This window comes from Macrobrachium nipponense, chromosome 10, assembly GCF_015104395.2.
Source record: "Macrobrachium nipponense isolate FS-2020 chromosome 10, ASM1510439v2, whole genome shotgun sequence".
NCBI classification, from domain to species: domain Eukaryota; kingdom Metazoa; phylum Arthropoda; class Malacostraca; order Decapoda; family Palaemonidae; genus Macrobrachium; species Macrobrachium nipponense.
This window is the reverse complement of record NC_087204.1, coordinates 60132249-60157158: the sequence shown is the minus strand read 5'-3', so window position 1 is coordinate 60157158 and position 24910 is coordinate 60132249. Positions and strand designations below refer to the sequence as shown.

Sequence of the window (24910 nt, the reverse complement as noted above, 5' to 3'; positions counted from 1 at the left end):
GTTAGAAAGAAGAGAATAATAAAAATGTCACGCGGAAGTATAAACTTGAACAGATTTTTTGTCGCGTAAATACTTTAAACTTACTTAATGCATAGAAAATTTCCCCCAAAGTTGACAGAGTGTCACCCGGCAGTTTTTTCATTGTTATATCCTATAGTATTAAAAAAATGCAAAAAAACATTGGATTCTCAACATTACCACTTCATGTGGAATTTTCAGTAGACTAAATCACAAATGTCCGATGAGGAGCTGTATGCACTACTAGGACAAGCGATAAACAGCAAGTAATGGATGGAAACTAGAACTGACGAGATACAACACATCCCACTGTAGGAACTTCTTTACATACAAGATATGTGACACATGGAATAAACTTCCACTAGAAGTTATAAACAACAACAGTGTGGAAGAGTTTAAAAGAAAGCTAGACAAAATCATTAGGACACTGAGAATGCACAGTAAATCTGCTCCTACAGATAAGTGAGCACACGATGTCTCCTCGGATGGACTAACAAGTCTTTGAGACATCCTAATCCTTGTAACTCCTTGTTACTTTTAAGTGCCCCTGCCATTCATATTCTCTGTAAGTGTTACTGCCAAAATTGACTTATAAAATACAACTAACTCGCCATATCTTTTAGTTTCCTTTTTTTTTACTTTTCGACATTTTCTCGGCATTTAGGATTTTATTTGGGCTGTTGAAAGGTGAAGATGCTTGTGATGCATGCATGGTCTTACCTTCGTGGAGACTCGGGCTGAATGAAATAATAAAAATGTGTTAGACTGATATTCAAATGGACAGATTGTGCACAGTGATACTGACAGTGATTGTGTATTTGCTAAAAATAGACAAGAATTATACTGAACGTTCATTCTTTTGATTGTATGAATTGCTTGATTTTAGATGATGAAAGGATAGTGGCCAGATTTGTTGTAAATACAAAGTTAGGAGCGAGAGATAGATATGTTGTCGCGTGTAGATGGAGTATTAGGAATAAATTACAATGAAAAGCGGTATGTCTGATTATCGTTTTTGTAGCAACTTAATAGATGGGCGTTCAAGTTTAGAAAAACGAGTAAAAATGTAGCTGTAAGGGTAAATTATACAAACGACTTTGCTAATAAACAAGTGAAGAAACCATGCAAAGAGAAACTGGGAGAAGAATGGGGTAGAGTTGAAAGCATGCAAGTTTAAGGAATATATGAAAAGTTTGTAAAATTCCAGGATAGGGTCGTAGTGTTCAGCAGAGAATGTTTGTGGCTCTACAAGGGTAAGTAAGGGGAATAAAAAGAGGGAGTGGTAAGAGGCTAAAATTGAATGTTCAGTGAAGGAACAAGGAAATTATGTGACGTCTATTTGTAAGAGAAAGGGGAAGAGCCTGTACAGAAATTTAGGAGGATTGATTTTTCGAAGAAGGATGTAGAAAATAAAAAAAAAAAAAGATTCAGAACAAAGTGACAGTTCAATACACACGGTCTATAAAGAACCTGGCCTGGGTAGAAGCAGTTGGAATTCTGAGGTTTTTCTGAATGTTGTAGATAGAAAATAAGCAGCGCTGAACAGTGTGTATTGCTGCTGAGGATGTGAAGGGTCCAGTAAAAGGATAGAGAATGAAAAGATGCTAAGATTTGATTCGATACGGTAGTACAGCTGAGAAGTGTCATTGATTAGCTGACCTAAGGTATGAGGAAGGTTCTGAGGAAACGTAGGAAAATATTTCAATTTTGTCTTTTTATTTGTATACTGGAGATAGAGGTGAACGTAAAAATCAGTATAAGGCCACAGCATATCTGGTTGTGTGAGAGATGGAAAGCGCATGGATGAAAGTAAAACAAATTTCAGGATAGCTTGAAAGTAAAGAGAAAAAGCTAAGGCATACCGGGATGCAGAGAAAGCTTGTGACGAAGTCAATAGGGGGATTGTAAAGGAAGGAGAATTTGGATAATATTGAAGATGAGTTTCTGAGAGAGAATAGAAGCTAATATGATGGAAGTCTGTGGTCTTGAGAGCAACTTGATTGAGGTAAAAATGCGGTTACGCAAGGATCAATTACGTCTAGAATTGTTGAATATCTTTGAGAATAGTGTGTGAAATTGCTGATGTACATGGATGATAAACTACTGATTGCGGGTTTAGAGATAGTGAAAATAAACTGCACGCCAAGTAAAGATGTCTGAAAATTTATAGTAGAAGAAAATTTTAAGAGTAAATGAAGGAAATAAAATTTGAGAAGGGAACAGAAGCTAGAAAGATGTATCAGATAATACTAATAATGATGGCGAAAGAGTGGAAATAATAGATTTTCACAGATATCTGAGAGCAAAGAATGTTTTTGGGTGATGATACGAGGATAAAATATGTGAAGAAAGGAAGGCAGCACTTTATGTGAAAATAAAAGATTCGTTGGTAATTTTGAAAGACTATAGAAACCTCGGTTAGGTTGGAATCTATGAAGGATAGTTAAGCAAACTATCTTGTATGGTAGCGGATTGTGAATAAAATAAAAGTAGTTGAAATTGTAGTGGTGAATTGCCTGCACATTACATGGCATACAAAGTGCTGGAAGGGTGAGAAATATGGCGACAAGTGAAAGGATGTATAAGAGTGCTTTGAAATTTTTCAGCGATGCGGAAAGAATAGAGGATGAAACGTTTGTGAAAAGAGTATAATTCGAAAATTGGTAGAAAAGGAAGAACGAGAATGAGTTGGGTAGATAGTGAAAAACAGGTAGTATAGCATTGCAAAGTAAGAGCCTAGACATCTACTCAGTGAGTCCACTCAAGAATGCTACAATTCATGCAGGGTGGTTTGATGCACTGATGATTACGAGCGAAGCGAAGTCTTACTGGAGATGGGTTCATTTCTGGCGGCCCGACACCGCCCGGCCCTAACGTTGTTCAAATGCTAATCTTTCGAAAAGTATTGAATATGAAAGAAAATTGCTTTCAGCAGATAAAACTTTACATCTTTAAATTTCATCCCATTTAAGATTTATTTTCAAAATATAAATTTACATTTAAAAGATGTCTTAATTATTGCATTTCTGGTGGTCTGGCATCGATCATCCCTAATGTCCTTCAAATGCTAATATCTCCAAAAGTATTGAAGATAAAAGAAAAATTCTTTCGGTAGATAAAACCTTACATCTTTAAATTTCATCCCGTATGAGATTTATTTTTAAAACATCATAAATTTACATTTAAATGATGTTAACCCTTTGATAGTTTAACATGAAACTTCGCAGGTTATCGCCTTAGGGCCGCCCTACTGGTTACAAGCAAAGCGAAGTCATTACTGGAAATGGGGTCATTTCTGGCGGCCAGGCCTGACCCAGCCCGGCCATAACACTATTCAAATACTAATATCTCCAAAAGTATTGAAGATAAAAGTAAAATTCTTTCGGTAGATAAGGAGTACAGCACCCCAGACCGGGTAAACTTTGAGGTCGCCAAAATAAAAAATAAAAAATCTCATCAATGGAAAGAGGAAGATATCCAATGCACATGATGTAAGAAAAAAAATTCTAGAAAAATTCCCCTACCTTCCATGAGTTGAAAATGACTATTGACATCCCGTTGTGGGGCCTCTTTTACATGACAATCGTAAATTTTACGAAATTGTACATGCTTTTTCTAATAAATGAATAATTATATTTTGTAAAATTATACTTACAAATCACACAATATCAAAACAGAGAAGAAATAGAATTAGTACCAAATTCTGAGCATATTTGTTGTAAAATGTTTACAAATATACTTAGAACTTTTTTTGGCTTTGTATATGTTTTTTCTAATATTTTGTTGCACTTTTCTTTGCAAAATTACATTTGTAATTGGCATACTATCATAAAAGATAAGAGCTAAAACCAACAGCAACCCCTTGTTATATTTATGAGCAAATTTACAAGATGGCATGTGAGACAGAGAAGGAAATATATTCTCCCTTGAAGTCAAGACGAAAACTAAGCCCTGAGCTGCTCAATCTCTCATCTTACACAGTCTAAAAGTTGCCATTGGTGGGTTTATGGGCTATAGAAGTAGTGGCGCCTCTTCCCTGCCTGATTCCCTTCAAATCGAAGGCGTGTAATATTGCTTCTCCCCAGGATCAATCCGTCCATCACCAACAACCTGTTATTACTACTGAGAGTGTATCCGTCCATTAAGGTTTAAGGGAGGGATGAGGTGGGGAAGGGTGAGGGAAGGAGGTAGGGAGGTACAAGATGGGGATAAAGGACGTTCGAAAGCACTGGTTGCAAAGATTGACAACACGATGTAAGTCAAGAGTAAACGCCTTAAGTAACACTATTTGACAATGCACTATAGCATATGTTGAAGTACCATTTGTATCAAATAATTAGTTTGAAAGATATTTGAGAAAAACAATGACTCACAGTCCCTGAAATGCTTAGTAGGTATGAGAACTCTCTGCTACCTAAACATTATTATTAATTGTATTTCAAATAGCCTTCCAACATCAAACTGTTAATAATATAATAAACAATAATGCGAAATGATTCTTTATAGCGGAGGTGAGAAGAAATACTTTAACTAAGCCTAGTTTTCGAGAAAACTATCGAATTTGGTGTTGATATCAATTTTGAGAAAATTATAATGCAATAGTTAAACATCATTTAGTTGTAAATTTATGAAATTTTAAAAATAAATCTTATATGGGATGAAATTTAACCCACCTTCCTGGTCTTCACGTCTGGGGCTACCTCTTTTCTGCCTATTATATTATATTAAGTAATATTGACGCTATAAACATGTTGGTTTTTGTAAATTCTTTGTACATTTAATTATTGTTATTGTATTTTCTTAAATTATATCAATGAGAGTAGGATAAAGAGCGTATGACCATCAGTCTGTTCACCAAAGCCATGAGAAACAAGGTCTGCTCACTTCCCCCAAATCCCCAAGTAGGCGGAGCTTTGTCTACTTTATTACTTAGAAGGTGAATTGCTGTAAGAGAAAAACAAAGAGAATAGGTATAATTTAGGGAAAACTACTATCACTATCATAATATCATTGTGTTTGTGTTTCTCTATTCATATCACACTACAATTTCGTTTCTACTAATCATGCGCCAACAATAAGGATGTAATTCTTTTACCTTGCCATGTTTAGTAATTGAGTTGCGTTTCTTGAATTATATTACTTATCATTACTGTTAAGTGATGCACTATATTCATATACATACCTATTTTTGAGACAGGTTCCAAAAAGTATTTTACTTGTATTTCTTACTATTTGGACAGTCGTTCATGAAGACTGCCTAAGTGTTACTTATTACCCTATTTTCAGGCATTTAACATACAAGTTTTTATTATAAAGAAGATATCCAGTTTTTGGCTCATTCCTAATCTGCTAAGAAATTAATTTTCTTATGTCTTTCACAGGTTTGTTTCTCTATTTGGCAGAATCTAAAAACTGTCATAATTGAGGAGTTGCTTGTTTTTTTATTCTTTGACGGCAACAGACCAAAATTGCTTGTGATATATGTTTATTAAAGGAACTGTATATCATCACTAGTATAATCTAAATATACTTGTTCCTTGTGAATTTGAATGATTTTGAATGAGTATATAAAGATGAAAATGAATATGTTGTTTCATCTAAACACTTTCCCAAGTGATATTTTGTTTAATCTGAATTATATATATATATATATATATATAATATATATATATATATATATATATACACACACACACACACACACACACACACACACATATATATATATATATATATATATATATATATATATTCCTATAAGCTGTTGCTTTAGTAATGCATATCATCCTCTCTTTAACTGTATGAAGTATTGTAAACTTGTTTGCAATATTTTAAGATTCCTTATTTAGCTTATGTTCTAATAATGTATGTTCAGATTTTGCATAACATAATTTAAAAGAGAAGATAACGTAGAAGAGGGAGAGATTAGCATTATCCATTCAAAGCAAGAAATGGTTGTCATCACTCGAGATAAGGAGAACTCGACATCTCCGTTTTGTTTTGGAATCCTGTCAATCTTACTCGCTCGAGTCTGTTTCGGACGTGTACATCTTTGTTGAGAAAGCACGTGAAGATTTCACCATTTTTCTCTAAAGTTACATCATATTAGAAGCTTCTAGAAGGATTCTGTCTAAAACGTTTCACATGCTTCTGATGCCTTTCATTTCATATAAGTAGTTAGAGATGTTTTTGTATTGAAAACTATCTAATATTACTAGTAAATAACTCTTATATCTCACAATTTGTCAAAAGAGAATTTGTAGACTCGTAAGTAGCCTAAAATTAGATATGGAAAGTTAGTGACATCACTCAAGGAAATGACAGAACTTTGTTTCATTCTAGACGATTCTATAATGATACCTTTTACTTTAAAAGACTTTTATTGCCTTAAATCATGTAATAATAAATGTTATTTATGATTGTAATCTCACTCTCTTTCTACTTATTGATTTGAAAGAGAGAATTTTTTACGATATTAACTGAAATTCGGGTACAAAACGATCTGAGCCCGCCAGGCCTTTATGTCTCACCCATACAAGAGAAGTGTGGTCATTCTGAACTTCGAACTCGTGGCATAAAGAGATCATCTCCCTCCCCTCCTCTCTCTCATCCCTCTCTCTCCTCTCCCCCTTCTCCTCTCTCTCTCTCTCTCTCTCTCTCTCTCTCTCTCTCTCTCTCTCTCTCTCTCTCCCGCGCCATTTTTGATTTCACATTAACATAAAGATTTTCTACTTAGTGATTAGTCACTCATAAATTTCAGATATCATATTTCTTAAAGTTATTTACTATTAATAACTTAGTGGTTGTTGAGGAATCTGAACAAACATTGTACAAGTGTGTAATAGTGCCTTTTCTTTTTTGAAATATTGTGAATTGTTTATGGTGAAATTTTGTTACCAAGGTAATGTCTTATTACAATTATAAAGTTGCAACTTTGATAAACTTTGAAGGTTTGGTGAAACTTTAATAAATATTTACAGTGGTTTGGTGAAATAATTTCAATTTTTACACATTGCAAATTTTTGTTTTGTGTTTGTTTCTTTTGAAGTGGTTTTTAGTGCAATTATACATTTTTCTTATTGAAGTGATTTTTAGTGCATTTATCCATTTTTCTTATTGATTTTTTTTTATATATTCTGAGTGAATTAATTTGCATTTACTTAGATTTTTATTCAAGTTTTAGTGTTGTTTAGGACTTGTGAAATAATTTCCAAGTTTTAGTTATTACCTAACATTTTTGAATTTCGATTGAATTAATTGATTTTCCTGATTTTTGGGATAATTTAATATTGATTTAATTTTACTTTATCAATTCAGGAATTAATTATACTTTGTGTTGTTTTCAAGTAACAGTAAATTTCCCTGAGATTGTGAATTTCACTGATAAATTTTGAGTTTGATAATAAATTTTTGTATTTACAATTTTTATGTGTATTATTTTTCACCAGTTTATTTAATTTTGCTTAGGTAGAAACATAGAGTGGTAACTGAGCTGTTTTCTTCAATTTAATTGAATGAGTTAGAACCAGGGAAGTACTTAGACTTTTAGAATCATGGAAATACTTAGACTTTTAAAGTGGTTGACGTAGTGATGACTTTAATTAATTTAATTACATATAAGATTACCTCACACCTGTTTTTAATGAACTTATTATGGTTTTCTGCAATACTGGTAAGTTGTTTAAGGGATGACTGTTACCTTTAGAGTATTCAGTCGCATTCGACATGTGATGAAGGTTCAGGTGTCTGGCTGTGGTGATGTAATATTTAATGATTGGTGAGTGTACTTCGCACTTCGTCACAATATATATATATATATATATGATTATATAAATACCATATATATATATATATATATATATATATATATATATATAATATATATATATATATATATATCATATATATATATTATATATATAATATATATATATATATATATATATATATATAATATATATCATATAATATCTTATATATATATATATATATATATTTCTATATATAGTATATATATGTTATATATATACATATATATATATATATATATATATTATATATATATATATATATAGATATATATCTATACTCCAAGGGTTAAATATGGACAAAGTAAAAGGTAATATGATAAAAGAGATAGATACATTGATTGATTGATTGACCAATATGCGTGTGCTTTTTGCGTGAGTGTTATGAAGACTCACTTACCTATTGTGATTGATCCTTATTCTATTGTCAGTTTTCTCCATTTTGTATATGGTTAGGAGTCGTATTGCAAATGCATTTATGCAGCAACGCTGACAAAGTAACATGGCAGCCATGACACCAATGGAAAATCCGTCTCCAGCAATTACGCAGTGAATACTTATAGTGCGATTGCTCCTGCCGATAGACAAACCCTTATCATTACGGTATTATTGACACGCCAAGGATACTATAAGCAAATACATTAGGAAAAATTAACCATTATTATGGTCAAACCTCGCTATTCTTTTAATTATGAACTCTTCAATTATCTGCTGGTATTGAAAAACATCAAGGAAAACAGCATCATTGGGGGAGAAATAAGAAACACAGCGACAAAGAAAGTGAGAGAAAGGGAGGGATGGAGAGGGAAGGGAAGGGGATAGCAGGTGTTCGAATCTGTAAATGACTCCTGCTGACTCATACGACTTTGCCTTTAAAAGTCAAGAGTAACCGCCTTAACTAACATCATTTGAAAATGCAATATATTGCCAAAAATTAGGGGGAGATGTTCTGTATACTGTGTTAAATCACCATTTCGATCAAATTATCAGCTTGAAAGATATTTGAGAAAACGATGACTCGTGGTCCCTGAAATGCATATTAGTGTTACACAACAATTATTTTACAATTTGATGTGTTGTCTAATAGAATCTTGTAGCGCATGCTATGCTCGGCAGATTAGTTGAATCTGAATCTTTTTTTTTATCACGATAAACAACTCAGATTTTTTACGTCCAAGATAGCCATACTTTTTGGCCGCTTTGCAAAGAATGTTAAATTGAAGATTGTTGTCAATTTCAGAACAACATCTACTTTGAGAACAAAGGGATTGTTAAAAATGCTTTTCAAGGTGAAGTAATGGTCCTCCGAGCATTATGCATAGCCATGTTCACTGCCTCTGTTGTCTGTAGGGTCTAGAGCACAAGCTGAATGAGAACCTGTATTCATACGCTATTGTTGTCACTGACAGGTATGTCTCTCTCATATTCATAGGGGAGACCTGTGTCCACTTGCCTTAATTTCGTTAGTCACTTAGTTTTAGCCGAGAAATTAAGGTGTGCGAAGAGACTCATATTTATGCGCGGAATTTAACCAATCATTTCCTTTTCCATGAAACCACAATTATTTTGGTTTCGAAAGAACGTTTCACACACATAAACAGGATACTAATTTCTTGGAACCATGTAATATAAGAAAGTAGATTTGCAATTAAGGCCTCCGAAATAATCGATTTTGAATGGTTTGGGAAAGCGATTGTTAAAGAAATTTTCCAAATGCCATTCAACTGCTTGTTCTCCATTCACAGATGAGGAACAAAGGTTTCGGAGGTCACGTCACAGCGACTGGAGTGATAGACTTAAGGTCGTGAGTGAGGTGTCTGTCTTCAGGGAAGGCCACTGATGATACTTTTGAAGATACATCGTTGGAACAGGTGTTTCGCCGTGACACCGTCTAGTTTGAGCATTCAAATCCGTTCCCATCTGATTTTAAAAAGTGGCTGTCTGAGAAGCAGTGTTGGCCCCCTTGTGTTATGTTGGTGTGGCCTGTTTAGACATGGGAAGTGTGGCTTCCTTCTTGGACTGTGATTTCCAGGCGTATTTTCGTATCGGTGGTTGAAGAAGAGCCTCTCGTTCAAGGAATTGTTTTCGAGTACTCCCTATTCACTCGGAGACTGTGACTGCTTGTTCGAACGTCAACTGAGCTCTTAGATACCGTTCGTATCTGCAAGTGTTTATTATTTAAACATAAAGTGATTCGGACTGTTGTTTTGAGTATAATTCTTCTCCGCATAATTAAACCTGTTTTTAAATATGTGCTATGGGTGTTCATGGTGTGGACATCGTAACAACCAAAACTGTGAAAGGACGATCATTTTCAAATTTGTTATTGCTTTTGATATTTAGTTCTTGGCAGTGAGGTTCCCTAAATGTCTGCGTTCTTATTTGCGTATTTTTTTTAAACAATGATACTTCCAGTAATTGAGATTATAAGCTATTTACAAATCTTGCTGAGTCTCTACGATAATATAAAACATTAATGTACTCCGTATACAGATACTGTCATGTTATTAATGAAATTTGGTTAACTTGTACAGCCTGTGGAAATTCAAAACAAGAGGGACTCCAGACAACATCCTTTTCACAGGGACAGATAATATTTCATATCTTGTAAAATGCATTTGCTTTTTATAGTATTGGTGATTTAACTTGATATTCCTAATATAAACAATGTACCTTTTATATTAGGAAATGGAGTATGAGAAATGAGGATATTTATATACTCATGTCTCTGAACGTCTAGTTGTGCGTAATACTTTCGCATATAAAAAAATCTTATTGAAACTCAATTTTCTATTACGCCAAGCAACCACGGAGAAATGCCTCCAGAAATATTCAGATTGGATCGCTTTCCCACCATTCTTCGCTCTCTTTTTCAGAGTTGTTCACTCGTATCCCTATAGTTTCTCCTGGAAATGAATGGGGGAATGCAAATTATAATCTCTTCCCTCGTGTAAAAAATAAGAAAAAAAATCCATAGTCGTGTGTCTGTCAGTTTATATCCTCTCTCCGTCGTATCCTTAGCTCTTTTTAACCCCCTCCTTGCTTCCCTCTCTACTGCTAGCCTCCCTTTCCAACCCTTGGGCTTGTTATGGTCGGCGGTTGAATGGAGAACACCCAGCAACAAGCATTCGTTGTATCTTGAGCACAAAGATATTCCTAGAGAACATTGAGCAGAGTCCTTCGCTTATATTCAGGCGTATCGAGATAACTACAATAGGAACACATGGCTGGTTGAGTATCTTATAAGGAAATATATTGATATTAAGGCATTCAAGATGGAATCCTGAGACGTTTTAAATTTTTCCTTTTCGGCCTGTTTTGGATTCGAGGTATTAGATTAAAATCATGTAAAGAGACTAATGTCCGCCATTTTGTTTTGCTTCTGTTAGGCTAATACACAAATCATCTGACAGTCAATTTGACAGCATAGGTAATTTACAAATTCTGGTCCATATCCAGTGACATTTAAAAAACACTAGCGATGATTTGGTGCTCGGCTTTACTTCTACACCACTTTTTCTCCTTTTTAATTAAGAAATGATGGCATTTACAGAGGAAATGGTTGAATCTAAAGTCATTTCCCATCATCATTCTTATTACCCATAAACACGGATTTGGATTTGGCTAAATTGGATAACTATGATTCATCTTCAGTTTCTCAAATATCTTAATTACGGTCACCTTTTACTGGGAAGGCGTTGATTGCATACCTAGGGTTCACAAAACGGAAACTCCTAAATATTAATTATTTAACTTGCTTTCCTCTGTTCTTCTGGCAAATAGAGTTTTTCTGTTTACCGACTACTTGCATCTGCTTTAAGGACTTTTCACAGATAATTTTTTCTACATAATGAAATTAAAAGCATTCTAATACTATAATGAATGGGTCGCCTTTCAATGAAGATTACATTTCAAATTGATATGAAATACATAAGTGAGCGATTTGTGTCCGCTGAGTGAAACAATTTAATAAGCTTCTCATTTGAGTCATTATGAAAAAGTTGGATATTCCCTGATAGTTAAGTAATTTGGTTGACATACAGTTTTCCGATAAACAACAAAATTAATTAGATAATAATCACTTCAGTATTTGGAAATATCTAGTTTCAAAGAAGAGGAACAGTAATAGTCTTGGGTTAAAAGAAAATGAGGAAGAAAAGAAATAGGTGAATTTCGTGTATGCAAAGAGTATATAGTAGAACAAGTCAATTTATGTAATGATGGTAAACCGAGTGATTAATCATTATTTGTTTGAAGAAAAACATAGTAGACGGAGGGTGTAATGAGAGAGGATGAGGGAAAATGTGTCTATAAACAAATTCAAGACTAATCAGTTTAATAGCAGAGAATTACATAGTAGGGGATGATGAATGAAAGCTGCCCTGGTTAAAAGAAGTATTTTAGAAGCATAAAAGATTCAATGTTGGGATCCAAGAGTCCCTATGGTGTTTTCTTTTTCTATGTAAGAAAGCTAGCAAACGAGGGAATGAGAAGAAAGCATAGAGAGGAAAACAAGATTAATTGAGGTGCAACTAGTACATTAACATACCATTTAAAGATTGACAAGAGATTAGATACATATGTCATGAAGAAAGTCTGAGGAAAAGGAAAACACAGAAAATACTAGGGCAAGTACGTTGGAGATGTTCCTCTACAGGAGAGCAAATGTAGGGAGAAAGTTTCAAGTACAAAGAGATCTCAGAATGTTTAATGAAGTGAACATTTTATAAAGTGTGTTGTATGAAAAGGAGTGATTTTTATGGCTAAAAGGAAGGCAATCAAGAGACGGAAGATGAGAGAGGTACCAAGGTTTGAGGAAATGACAAGTGATATTGATGAGCAAAGTCTGTGAAAGCATGACTCACGGGCTAATAAGACTGTGTGAGAAAAGTCTGGATGAAGGAAAGCTTTCCGTGTAATTGGTAAAGGAAATGTCATTACTCTATATATACCTAAAGGTGATGGACATAAATGGGAAAATAATAAGGCACACACTCATTCTGCCTACTTAGAATGTTGCGAAAGGATTGATAGTGAAGGAACAGCGTGGATTTGGACAACCAAGAGGATGTTGAATAGTGGGTCATTAGAAAATAAAGTTTTTATATAGTATAAATAGATCCAGGGAACTTTTACAATAAAATTGATTTAAGAAGTCGTTTGATAGCACTAAGGATATAATGGTTAGAAGATAAAAAGCTGGGACTGAATAAAGTGTGTATTCTGAACACAGAGCAAGGTGTAAATAAAACCGGAGAAGGCAGGGGATAAGTTCTATAGCTGCGAAAGATCTGTAAGGATGAAGTGAAGTGAGAATCAGAGAAAGGAAACTAGATGTGCGAGTAAAGTCGTGGTAATTAATAATGGGTTAAGTATGATTGGTGAACCGTGATTTGTTTACGATAATCGTTCAGATTTCGAATGGTGGAAAGAAACTAAAAATTACTGAAAGAGTTTGGAAATATTTGTAAAGGCAGGAAGTTGAAAGTAAACCTTATGAATAGTAAAGATAGACAGAAACCAACAGAAGCAATGCGTTATATGTATGGTAGAGAAATGAAAAATGTTGATTGTATGGTACTTTGGTGCACATGAAACAAACGACACTTGGATAAGAGGTGGGCGAGGCACAAAACAGGTAAAAAAGCTTTAGAAGGAAGTTCATTTGCTTACGGAAACTGTACTTGGAATATATGAAGGTGGAATTTCTGTGGAGATGAAATAAAATAGTTGAGGTTGCTTAGATAAATGGTTGTGTAGCTTGTGAGGCATACGAAGGACTAAAAGTATGAGACATTTGGAGAAGAGCATATGTGATGCAAAGGGTAACCTCACGAGAACAGATGATTCATATGGTTACTAGATGGTTTTGCCATGAAGAAAAATGGAAGACAGCAGGTCATCGAAAGTCTATAATTCGACGTGTGAGGCTTCAGTAGGAAAGGAAAACCTAGTAAGTGGTGGATGAATTAGCCGAGGGAGATGAGAGAACGGACGAGCCATGATGTCCGGGGAAGAAGGATAAACATAGGGAGGCGAGTGGTGCAGTCTGTCTCTTGAGTAGGCGGAAGGTGCCTGTTGGTTTTCCCACAAAGGTTCATCCAAAGTTCTAAACTCGGCAGTCAAATTCGAACGCGAGAGCAACCGTGGTCCTTCTTTTTATGATGGGAAGAGGGGAGAGACCCATCCCAATATTAATTCTAGGTTTTGAAGAAACAGTCGAGATATTGTTGACAAATTATATAATATCATTCATCGAATTCCTAGTCAAAGAAGCTCATTCTTTAGAAAAAACTTTGTTTTCAATCACCCTTTCATGTTTATTAGTACTATTACTACAGTAATTTAAAACATCGTTGAAGATGTCCATAATATTTGACTCATAATTCATACGCTACTCTGAAACAAATCTCTTTAGTCTTATTTCACTTAGTGACAGTTAACAACTGAAGGTTTTACATTTGCTTTCTCTTATCATTCTCATTGGTTTTGAATGCCCTTGTTTAATCCAAATGGTCTTCATTAAAGATCTTGCGATTCGCTACATCATGCGTAAATCGAAAATATGCAAGAAAATGCGGGCCTTCCTTAGATGTCAGTGATACATTTTGAGAGCTGTTGTGGTTAAAATAAAAATCATGGGAGCCATATTCATATCAGCTTAACTCACAAAATGACAGTGGAATATATTTCTTCTGTGTTAATTGTTAGGATCTCGGTAAAAGCATTAAGAATCAGCATTTCAAAATACTTTAGTCTTTGCTGCCAATAGCGATCATGTTGTCGATAGCGCGTTTTATAATTAGCGATTATGCGTCCTGACATGTGCGCTTCTTTTCCTTGAGAGTATAATATAATGTGCCTGACAATACCAAAGGCAAGTAAAGCGTGAGTGCGCATTCCGTTGTGCCAGTGGAAAACTTCGACTTAAGTCTCTGCACACTAGACCTATTGTGGTTGTCTAGGGATTGAAGATTATTATTTTTTTATATAAAATGAAATTTGCTATTTACTATTCTACGAAGTGTTGTAAAATAGAGCTTAATTAACAGATTAATTGCACGTTATTTCAGTCGAGGAATGAATGATAACAGTTAAACCTATCAAACCAATCATACGTAAAGATTTGTTCTTAAGACTTTTAAATGAAACCGAAAAAAATGTGAAAACTTAGCTCCGTATGTATATAACTCAAGACTTCATATCCTTGAGTGCATGCCTATAAAACGGTCTAAGAAATCCTTGAACCAACCAATTTTTTTTTTTCTTCTTTCTTTCTTTCTTTCTTTCTTTCTTTCTTTCTTTTACTGTTGATCTCTATTGTTAGATTCCCTTTCCCGAACGTGGCTCTCACTAAGTAGTCTACTCATCCATCTATTAATAATAGATAAAATGAGAAAGTGTATCTGAGATACAGAGAAAGAGAAATATAGGAATGACATATTTTGGGTTATATCATACGCAGAAGTGTAGTCTTACCATAAATAGTTACATTCCTCACTGCATCCTGCAAATTATATTACAGCATATAAATTGTCGTAACCCAAATTAAGTATTGATTCGTATACCTATTTATTTGCTTCAAGTTATATGCCCACGGCACATAATAGGCTTTCCGTATTTTTAATGTATATGATTGCTCTTAGTTTTTGCCAAGTTTATTTGAACAAAATCTTTTTTTTATACAAAGCCCTCATATTCCTACCTAAATCACAGGTATAGATTTTTCAATGCATTATTTTCATCAATCATTTGCCGAAGTTACCCATTATTTTGAGAGGTTTTGTAAATTCAGTGGGTTAGTATCTTTTCTTATCAATCTTATGTAATAACAGGGAATTATCGAGTAAAAGTAAATTACGACAGAATATCATTCTTCCGGTAAGGGTTCAGAAATACCTAAGGAGATTGTTTCAAGTATGATAGAATTTATTTCCATATGATAGGAAACATTTGCCTACCCTAATAATAGTTATTATTAGGTAATAATCACGGAATTCTTTAATGAAATATAACTTACTTATTTTTATCAGAATTATAAGTTGATCAGTTCGATTCTATGAAAACTAAAATGGGATAGATTTATTAGTTCATATCTGGCCTTTTCCTTTTGTCAAACATATCTACCACAGTATTTGTCCTGTATCTTGTCCTGTGTCGAATTTCTGTTGATGCATGAGTAAAACGTTCCGAGATTTTACCGTTTGCGAATATTTTATTTCTGAGGTGAAAACAAGAAAAATGCCAGTGTTTTGCATCCCTTTTTCCGTTTCAAATGATAATTATCCATTACCAATTGTGTGTCTACGATAGAATAACAAGGTTAATTCGTAATCAAAACGGAACCTTTCGTATATGAATTATTAGAACATCACATCTAAGTAATGTCGAGTGCTTTAACCCAGGTGAAGTCAAATGACAAAGATAATAGTGAATCCTTTCAATCGGGTAGGAAAGAAAGCAATTAAAAATCGATCGAGTTTTCCGTACAGTGTATAATCAAGGTCACCGAAAATAGATTTATCTTTGGGTGGTCTCGGTATAATACTTTATGGGCCGCGGTCCACGTAGCTGTCAGCCACGGCCCGATGGTAGCCTGTCCTATAGCGTTGCCAAACGCAGAATTATGACTAACTTTAACTATAAATAAACTCAAAAGTACTGAGGGTATGGGGCGGTAATTTGGTATGTTTGATGATTGGAAGACGGATGATCAACATACTGATTTGCAGCCCTCTAGCCTTAGCAATTTTTTAAGGTCTGATGGCGGACAGAAAAAGTGCGGACGGACAGACAAAGCCATCTCAATAGTTTTCTAGGCTTCGGAAAAATGGTTGATTTATTTTTATATTAACGGTTCCCATGTATTCTTTTATGCAACTGCATCCAGGAAAAATATTGAGACACAAGGGTAGATTGAGTATATGTAAACAGTTCTTGTTAATAGTTAGAATATTCTAAAATCAAAGCTTCGCAAATATTCTAGTCTCAGTCATCATAACTTTTCTTTAACATTTTGTAGCTTTAAGATGAATTCTCCTATTCATCTTTTCTCTGTTAACTCAGATTATGTTTGGCTTGGATGCGGCAGAATTGCTTTCTATTTTGTGTAGTTCAGAACACCATCTCACCGTCCTTGCAACAAGAAATCTCTTGTTTTGGTCTCTCAGTTTCCAAGCCATCTGGTTTAATGAACTGGAAGAATTCTCAGTCTGCCAGTCCACTCTCCCAGATTCTACATTGGCAAAATAAATAAATAATTAAATAAATAAAGTCACTGGAGAGAGAGAGAGAGAGAGAGAGAGAGAGAGAGAGAGAGAGAGAAAGTCCAAATTGCACAAAAACAGTCTTAACCTAAGAGCCAGTACTTCAAGACCAGGCTAGCTGAGAGCCATTTTCTTAAACTGCTGTTTTTTGAATCCCATGAGTATTATAGGTCAATTTTCGATGACGTGTTGTTTTGGAACTATTGCCATTTTGCTTTTCGTTGTTTAATTCACTGACCATCATCAAATTTCATACGTAAATGGACATTTTACTTGACCCCATTGAAAAATTAATAACAATATCAGGAATTCAAAGTGAATTACTTTTGAATATTTCCTTGGCCGTTAATTTGAAATAAGATTAAATGGCTTCAGTTGAGGTGAAATTAAACAAGTTGCTCCGAATGCTAAAGTTCATCTGATAGTCTAGCATGGAGAAAGCTCTGCACTATTTTCATTTATTCGTGACTAATTAAAGGAAAATGATTAGACTTTAAAACTGGAGTCGATCGCTGAGTCTTGTGTAAATACCATTCCTTCGAACCCTATGGACAGCTCTAAAGCCAATTCGTTTTTCAGATATTTTTGAGGAAGTTTAAACTTTAAATAAACTTTAATATGTATATACTTCCGACGGAATAGAGGGCGAATTCACAACCACAGTCTAATCTCAGGGACCAAGTAACCTGCCAAGCAAAATGATTGATTTGAGGAACAGTGGCTACACTGCACCCTTTTCATGCTGTCTGTCAACGATATCACGGAATATATTAAGAGGAAAACCATTTTAGCATTAATAAATACTCACTACATGGTTATAAACAAGAGAGAGAGAGAGAGAGAGAGAGAGAGAGAGAGAGAGAGTTTTGTAACATTTATGAAAGTTTTAGCCTAATATTAGTAAATCCTCAATTGAGTCCTATCGGAGAGGTGACCATATTTTCCACAATATTTTCTAACATTAACTGTTCATAATGTAGTAGTACGTTTGCTACACTGCTAACTTTCGATTAGGAGAGTTAAGTAGCAATGTTATAGCTGGCCCTTGGATGAACTTTTATTAGTGAATTATGAAAGCCGAGGAGACATAGAGCTTTCAACCTTATTGCAAGAGAAAAACCATGCTTGGTAATATATAGTACACCGTTTTACGACTAAAATAGGGCTATCTTGAACGACCAATAGAAGTGTTTATGATTTTAGACTATCTTGTGATTTTGATATCGCTATATTTCATCAGATCTCTTTCAGATATGATTCATGTGACGAAATAACAGCAAAATACTGATCATTATCATTAGCAATGCTATTCCAGTAGCCATCCTAGTAAATTAACGGAGTCTCTATAGCGAGAGTTCTTACAGGATTCGGCCATTTTATTCCCAAAAGATCAATGTGGTAAAATGAGTAACCTATTGCAGTGGTTCCCAAACGAGGCATCCTGCCAGGACTATGTTTGTCAGTATTCTTTATCAAATTTAGTGTAACTAGACAAACTGAAAATGTTAAACATTCAACTTTACTGTGGTGTTGTGTTGATTTATATAAAATTCCAGTTGATTGGTATTTGCAGATTCATGGATAAAGGAGTTACAAAGAACTGAACAAGAAGCATAACGCTCTTGCTAAACATATTTATAAGTTCCGTGAACGCAACCCAGAGTTTTCTGAACGCACCCTACCTTTGCTTGCTGATCAGTTTGAGGCCTCGAGCCCACCTTAAAATCTGAAATTAAGGTATGTGTTGATGAAATTTAGCAAAAGACGAACACGAGTATATTACTTTGCTCTGGATCAGTGATAAAGAAGATATTTGAAAAAATCTGCTTTGACGATGAAGAAAACCTTTATTACCCGCTTTGAGCAAGCAATGACAAATGTGATTGAGAGCGAAAACATTGTGAGTGTTGCCTCGATTGGTTAAAAAACACGCATTTGATGGTAGTTTGCTCTTCGCTAAACACCAAGAAAAAAAAATCATAACCTCTGATGGCCAAAAAAAGCATAAAAACATACATTTCCAATAGTTTTTGACGAAGTACAGAAATAAGATGCTATATGGATTGCGGTCATTGAAAGCAAAATTTTCTATAAGTTTAGAACTGAGCACACAAGAGTTGGCAATATTTTCTAGAAACTCTCGAAAGGGTTCGAAGTCAGCGAAAAGTAGAGGAACTCGTGAGGAGCCATATGGGATCTGAACACCAGCAGTAACCATCTTATTTTTGTAGAAGCGTGCTATGGATCGCATAGATTTTGATACAACCCTTTAGAATAACCAAAAATCATTAACCATATATTAATGTAATTTATAAAAGGGAAATCGGAAGATATTCAATTACAGGAGTATTAACTAACTCCGTGGCACTGATGACTTTACTTCTCCTAATCACAATAGCAAGGGAAAGTGCCACCAAAATGCAAGCAATCACTTGCCCTACAGAATTAAAATATGGATACAAGAATAAGGATCATGAACTAGATTAACAACAACACAATAACACTACGTAGTGGAGCACTGTAAGCGAGCTTGAGTCACTGGCATACAGGTATATGATACCTCAATGGAGGCACTGGCAGAGTTGAGTGAATTCCATTGCTGACCTACAGGGGCAGGCACACTAAGGGACAGTCTATACGAGTCTTTAAAGAATTCGTGTATGAAATACTAGTAATTGTACTAGGAAAGTTACTTCTCAGGAAGATCAATTCATCAATATTACGTGAAACTGCTTTAAGCTTAAGCTTTATTTTAAAGTAGCAAGTTACTATCAATGTTAGTTATATCACATCAATTACTCATTAGTTTCATAGGGAGACGAGCATTTAGGAATGGAAATGAAGTGAGAAAACACAGCTAAAAATAAGAATGAGTTAAGTACTAGGAACAGGGGTGAAAAGCCGAAAGAACTAATGCTCAATTTCAGTTACCTTAGAAGGCAGAATAACGGATGTAGTCCATATCAAGTCCGGCCAAGGGACGTGGGTCGCTTGCAGATCTTCACCGAAGGGTAAGAAAAATTTTTTCAACAATCACGAACCAAGTCAAGGGCGATTTGTAAATTAGATTCGTTGGCAGGCTCAACACAGTTCTTGATCTTACTGCCCTTCAGCGTCAAGATTGTTTCAAGGAGAGCTATACCACTTCCGATTATAATGTACTATGACAGAGCTGAAGTCAAAGAGCAGAGTCAACTGCTGGGAGTATTCTAACGCTATCAGAGTGATATCTCGAGGCTAGTCACGAGAAAATACAATTTGAATGGCCAATCCAGGCCGGACTTATACTCAAGTATTTGAACCAGTTGTATCCTGTCCAAACTGGAAATTATTGTTTTCAAAACCCAAGCCTGAGTCCATTGAGAGGCAATTCGCCTCGGCTCCTTCATCTTAGCAGCTAGTAGCCTACTGTAATCTGAAAAAGGCATTTGAATGACAGCAGGAAAGTGCGAAGATAGAGAGAACGTTAAAAGTGCAGATGGTTCAAGGGAAGTCAAGGGGTATGCAGGGTCATCTCTGTCCATAATTGTCCAAGTAACTGAGGGAACTTGTCAATTGCTGCAAGTGTCTGAGTCCATCTATTCTTGTCAAACTGAATTTTGACTCTTTGCTGTGCTGCAGCCTCATTTACCTAGGCAATGGCCCATGCCACATGCAGGCAGTTCTGGATCTTGGGCATCCTTAATCCAATATGTTTGTGGGGGTCCTCCCACATTTTAAACAGTGTAAGAGCTTGGGAACCAATAGACGCTTTTTAAGAGCGTTGGCTAGATGTGCCTTTGCTCATGAAACTTGGAAAAATATTCCACTCTCTAAGAGGTACTGGATTTGGTCCAGCCTCCCAAAAGGTCAAGGTCAGTTGGGGCGTCCTGAATGATCTTTTGAAATCTGGATCAGCTGCTTGTGCAGCCATCAGCTGATCACAGCTCAGACTGGGGTCAAAAGCATCAACCCCAGTGATCATACATGGAAGTTGAGCCATGGGAGCAGAGTTGTCAGGTTTCTGTAACCATGGAATCTCCCCAAGACAAACATCTGAGAAAGGATACTGTGTGTACGTGACACTTTCTTAAGTGGGGACTGGTAGTGCCATCATGCAGCGGAGCAGCACTCGTGACTCTCGCAGCTGCAATAACATGGTATGTCATGTAGTTAGTTTGTCTGTTATCCTAGTGCAAATCCATTGAACCAGCAAATCAATAGGCGTTCATCTTCCTGAATGTCAGCTTCAGGAGGTACTTCTGTGCATAATATCTGGTAGACCTCTGACCCAGTGACAACAATATTCGAGAGCACTTGGGCCAGTCCAGAGCCACCAGATGAGGGTACAGTCACCTGAGGAAGTTCTAGCCATCCTGTAGACCCCACTGATTAAATGTTCATCTGGACTGTATTAGGAACAACATACTTTAGACAGCCACAGAACCGTGAGGAAACGTGGCCCACAGACTTGCAATCACAGCTGGGCTGGGGCAGAGCACTGGTGGTGGACCGAGCAGGTCTTGGTTTCTGCTTATTCAGTTCCTTGGTGGGGCAAGCATTAGCTCGGTACCCTGGACTCTTACACAGGTAGCACAAGGATGGCTTAGGCATAGCCCTGTTCTCAGGTTGAGCCATTGCCACTGTAAATCCTGGAGGTGTAATCTTTATAGGCAATGAGTTCAGGTGAGCATTATGAGGTCTCCCACTCATCAGCCAACCTGCAACATTCTGCTATGGTATAGGAGTTCCTTCATGCAGGTGCATTACAAGGCTGCTAGGATCATAGTAGAAGAAATATTCAACTTTAAATCGTTCTATGACTGCGTTTGCATCCCGGGAGGCTAGGGACTCTATCCAGCTGTTGAAATTCTTGTCTTTGTAATAAACCCAATTCGGGGGTGATTTCATAGGCTCTGGTAATGGCACTCCTCACAAGGTCCAGATTCCCTTGGCCATCCACACAGAGAGACCAAAGGGCAAAATAGCCTTTCCTTTGAACGTGTCCAATCAATATTAATGTCGATTCTGCAGCAGATGGGTGAAACTTCTGAAACACTCTAGCGATGTGGTTGAGCCACCCTTCAGGACCACCCTTCAGCATCTTCATCTTACCAGAGCTGGACAAGACTGATAAGTTCCTGGAGCACAGAGTGAGTTGTAGGTGGTCTAGTCATGCTGGCATCTATACGTGCCAACTCAGGTTCGTAAGGCCATGCAGCTTCACATTCCACTCGTTCTCCCTCCTCAGTTTCCAGTCTTACAGCTTGAGCTCTTTCGACTTAGGTGTCTACCCAGATGGTAAGGACCTCTCTGCAGAGATTCCTTTCTATTCCCAAAGCCTGAAAATGCTGTAAATCCTCGGCATGATTTGCCATGATTGTCAGCACAGAAGTGTAGGTTGAGGGAACTCAAACAAAGCACTACCAGATATGTGTACTCTTCAGAGTACTACAAACAACTGTGGCACTACTGGGTACTCAGTACTTTGGTCAAAGAGTGTCAGCAATGGTGGTACTTAAATGCTGAAACTTCTAAGTATCAATCTGCCCAAATCTACAGGTTGGTGGCACTCAAAATAGTGCATGGCTCTCTGAGCACAAATCATTGTGAGGCACCCATACACACTCATAAATTTCAAACTAGAAGTCAGGCACACAGCCTACTTCCAAGGCAGCTCAAGTGAGCTCTGTTGGGAGTACCAGCGATTGTGGCACTCGTAATCCAAGTCTCGTAAGACCTCTCAGCGCTCTAAACAGTGTAACTGCGACACAGGTGGGGAACTAGCACTCACCAATTCCTAAACCTCAAAGTCTTGTATCTGCAACCAGAAGTGCATAAACAGGGTCAGTGATGGTGGCAGTAACTACTGTTACTCTCACTAGCCTGGACAAAACTGCCACCTTTTACTGGCACTCTCACCATTCCACAAACCACTAAACTTTCAAATGGTAATGAAACAGTGTGAATGTGTCAGTAGTGGTGACACTTGCATACAAGTACCACAATAATGCTATCTTAACTACTGGCACTGTCACCAATCTCAACAAGTTCAAAAGCTTCCAAAAATGGCACTGTTAAAGTGAGTAACAACACATAAGGCACAACACCAAAAGGCCAATGTGCAGCTAAGTTCCATCACGGGAATGAACAGGGTTCTCCAAACACTTATCACAAAGACACACAGGTCTTCTCCAGACTCAAAACGTGTTGGTAAAACAAATGACACAACATGTCCAGATTCTAAACAGGAATCAAAGTCTTGGCTAAATTCTTCAATGAGTTTGTACTAAGTTAATTGTAAATCAGGAGTTTGTATATCTGCAATGTATATACACACAATTATATCACATAGAGCTGGTTTTTCTTAAAGTAAAAGCTAGTAGCCTTCCTAATTCAGGAATAAATGCAACCAGACAAAATTGGAGCATCCTTGCTAAATGTTAATACTGTGTGCACTTTTAAATCATGACCAGTCAAGGTTACAATGCAGGAACAGGAAAAGCAAACTTACTTATGAACAAATCTCGACACAATGTTCACTGCCCAATAAACAACTGGCGCCAAAAGTCACACACATGGCGAGTTATACTTTACTGTTGTTATAAATTCAAGAAAATTTACATTAAGCAAGAGTTATATGCACATTAACTTTAAACCCATATAATGTGATTTTGAAACCGATAGCTATTCAACTGATTAATTCAAGATTGTTCTAGCAATTACTAATTCTTTTTAAGTTTGCAACAACTTCTAAGATCCTAAGCCAAGGTCGCCACTATCATAGTTGCAATGCTGGCTGGGGCTAATGCAATTGTACAAAAACCAAATTTTCTAATTATCAAAATTATTTACTTGTGTGCAACCTATCACTATCAGAGTGATATCCTGAGGCTAGGGCAGTCTGTTGTCTTACTAGTCACAGACAAATACAATTGGAATTGCCAATCCAAGCCATACTTATACCCAAATATTTGAACCAGTGGCATCCAATCCAGATTGGATATTGTTTTTCTCAAAACCCAAGTCCGAGTCCGTTGAGGGGCAATTCGTCTCGGCTCCTTCATCTTTGCAGCTAGTAGCCTACTGTAATCTAAAAAACAACATTTGAACGACGGCAGGAAAGTGCGAAAATAGAGAGAACATTACAGGTGCAAGGAGGCGGAGTTGGAACTGGAGGGTCCGACAACAATGCTAAGGACCGGGTCAGGTAAAAAGGAAGGTGAGGTCAGGTAGAAAGTTAGAGATAAGCCAGAGACCCCCTCCCATGAGACGTGTTAGCGACTTGGTACGAAGTTCTTGGTTTAATAATAGCTGTTCAGCATATTGAACTGGGACCCTGTTACAATACAAAAAGGGAGTCCCTTAGGTGTGAATGACCCTATCGTGGAGGTCTTGTCATCGGTCAGCAGCCCATCCTGACTAAGAATGACACCTTATTTGTCATCCAGAAACTAATCTCAGGGAAAAGCCAGTTAAAGGGTTTTCGTCTTCTTTTGTTTTAGCAGTACAAAAGGGGGAAAACTGCTAAGTCAAAATTCTCTCAAAGGATCCCTTATCCATCCCGATGCGGAAGGGAAATTCTAAACTAGTTTAAAACATGGAAATAGGTTACTCTACATCTTGCTTCGTACTATATATTTCGAATTTGACTTTACCGGCCCAAATCTATTACTCAAAATTTACATTTGGCTGAAGAAAAGAACAAAGATAGAGGATCCAAACTGGATACTCATGATAGTATAGAGAGATAGTTTTATGGGAGGAATGAATTTTGTTTTGCGATTAACATTTGAATTAGAGGTTGGCGAAAAATAAATTTTGTTTGATCAAATATGA

At 36.2% G+C, this 24910-nt stretch overlaps 1 protein-coding gene across 1 annotated transcript in view; it reads right to left on the bottom strand.

Annotated features, from left to right (window-relative positions):
- Positions 1-24910, bottom strand: part of LOC135223637 (proline-rich protein 36-like) — a 116487-nt gene that overhangs the window by 37621 nt on the left and 53956 nt on the right. The window lies entirely within an intron of this gene.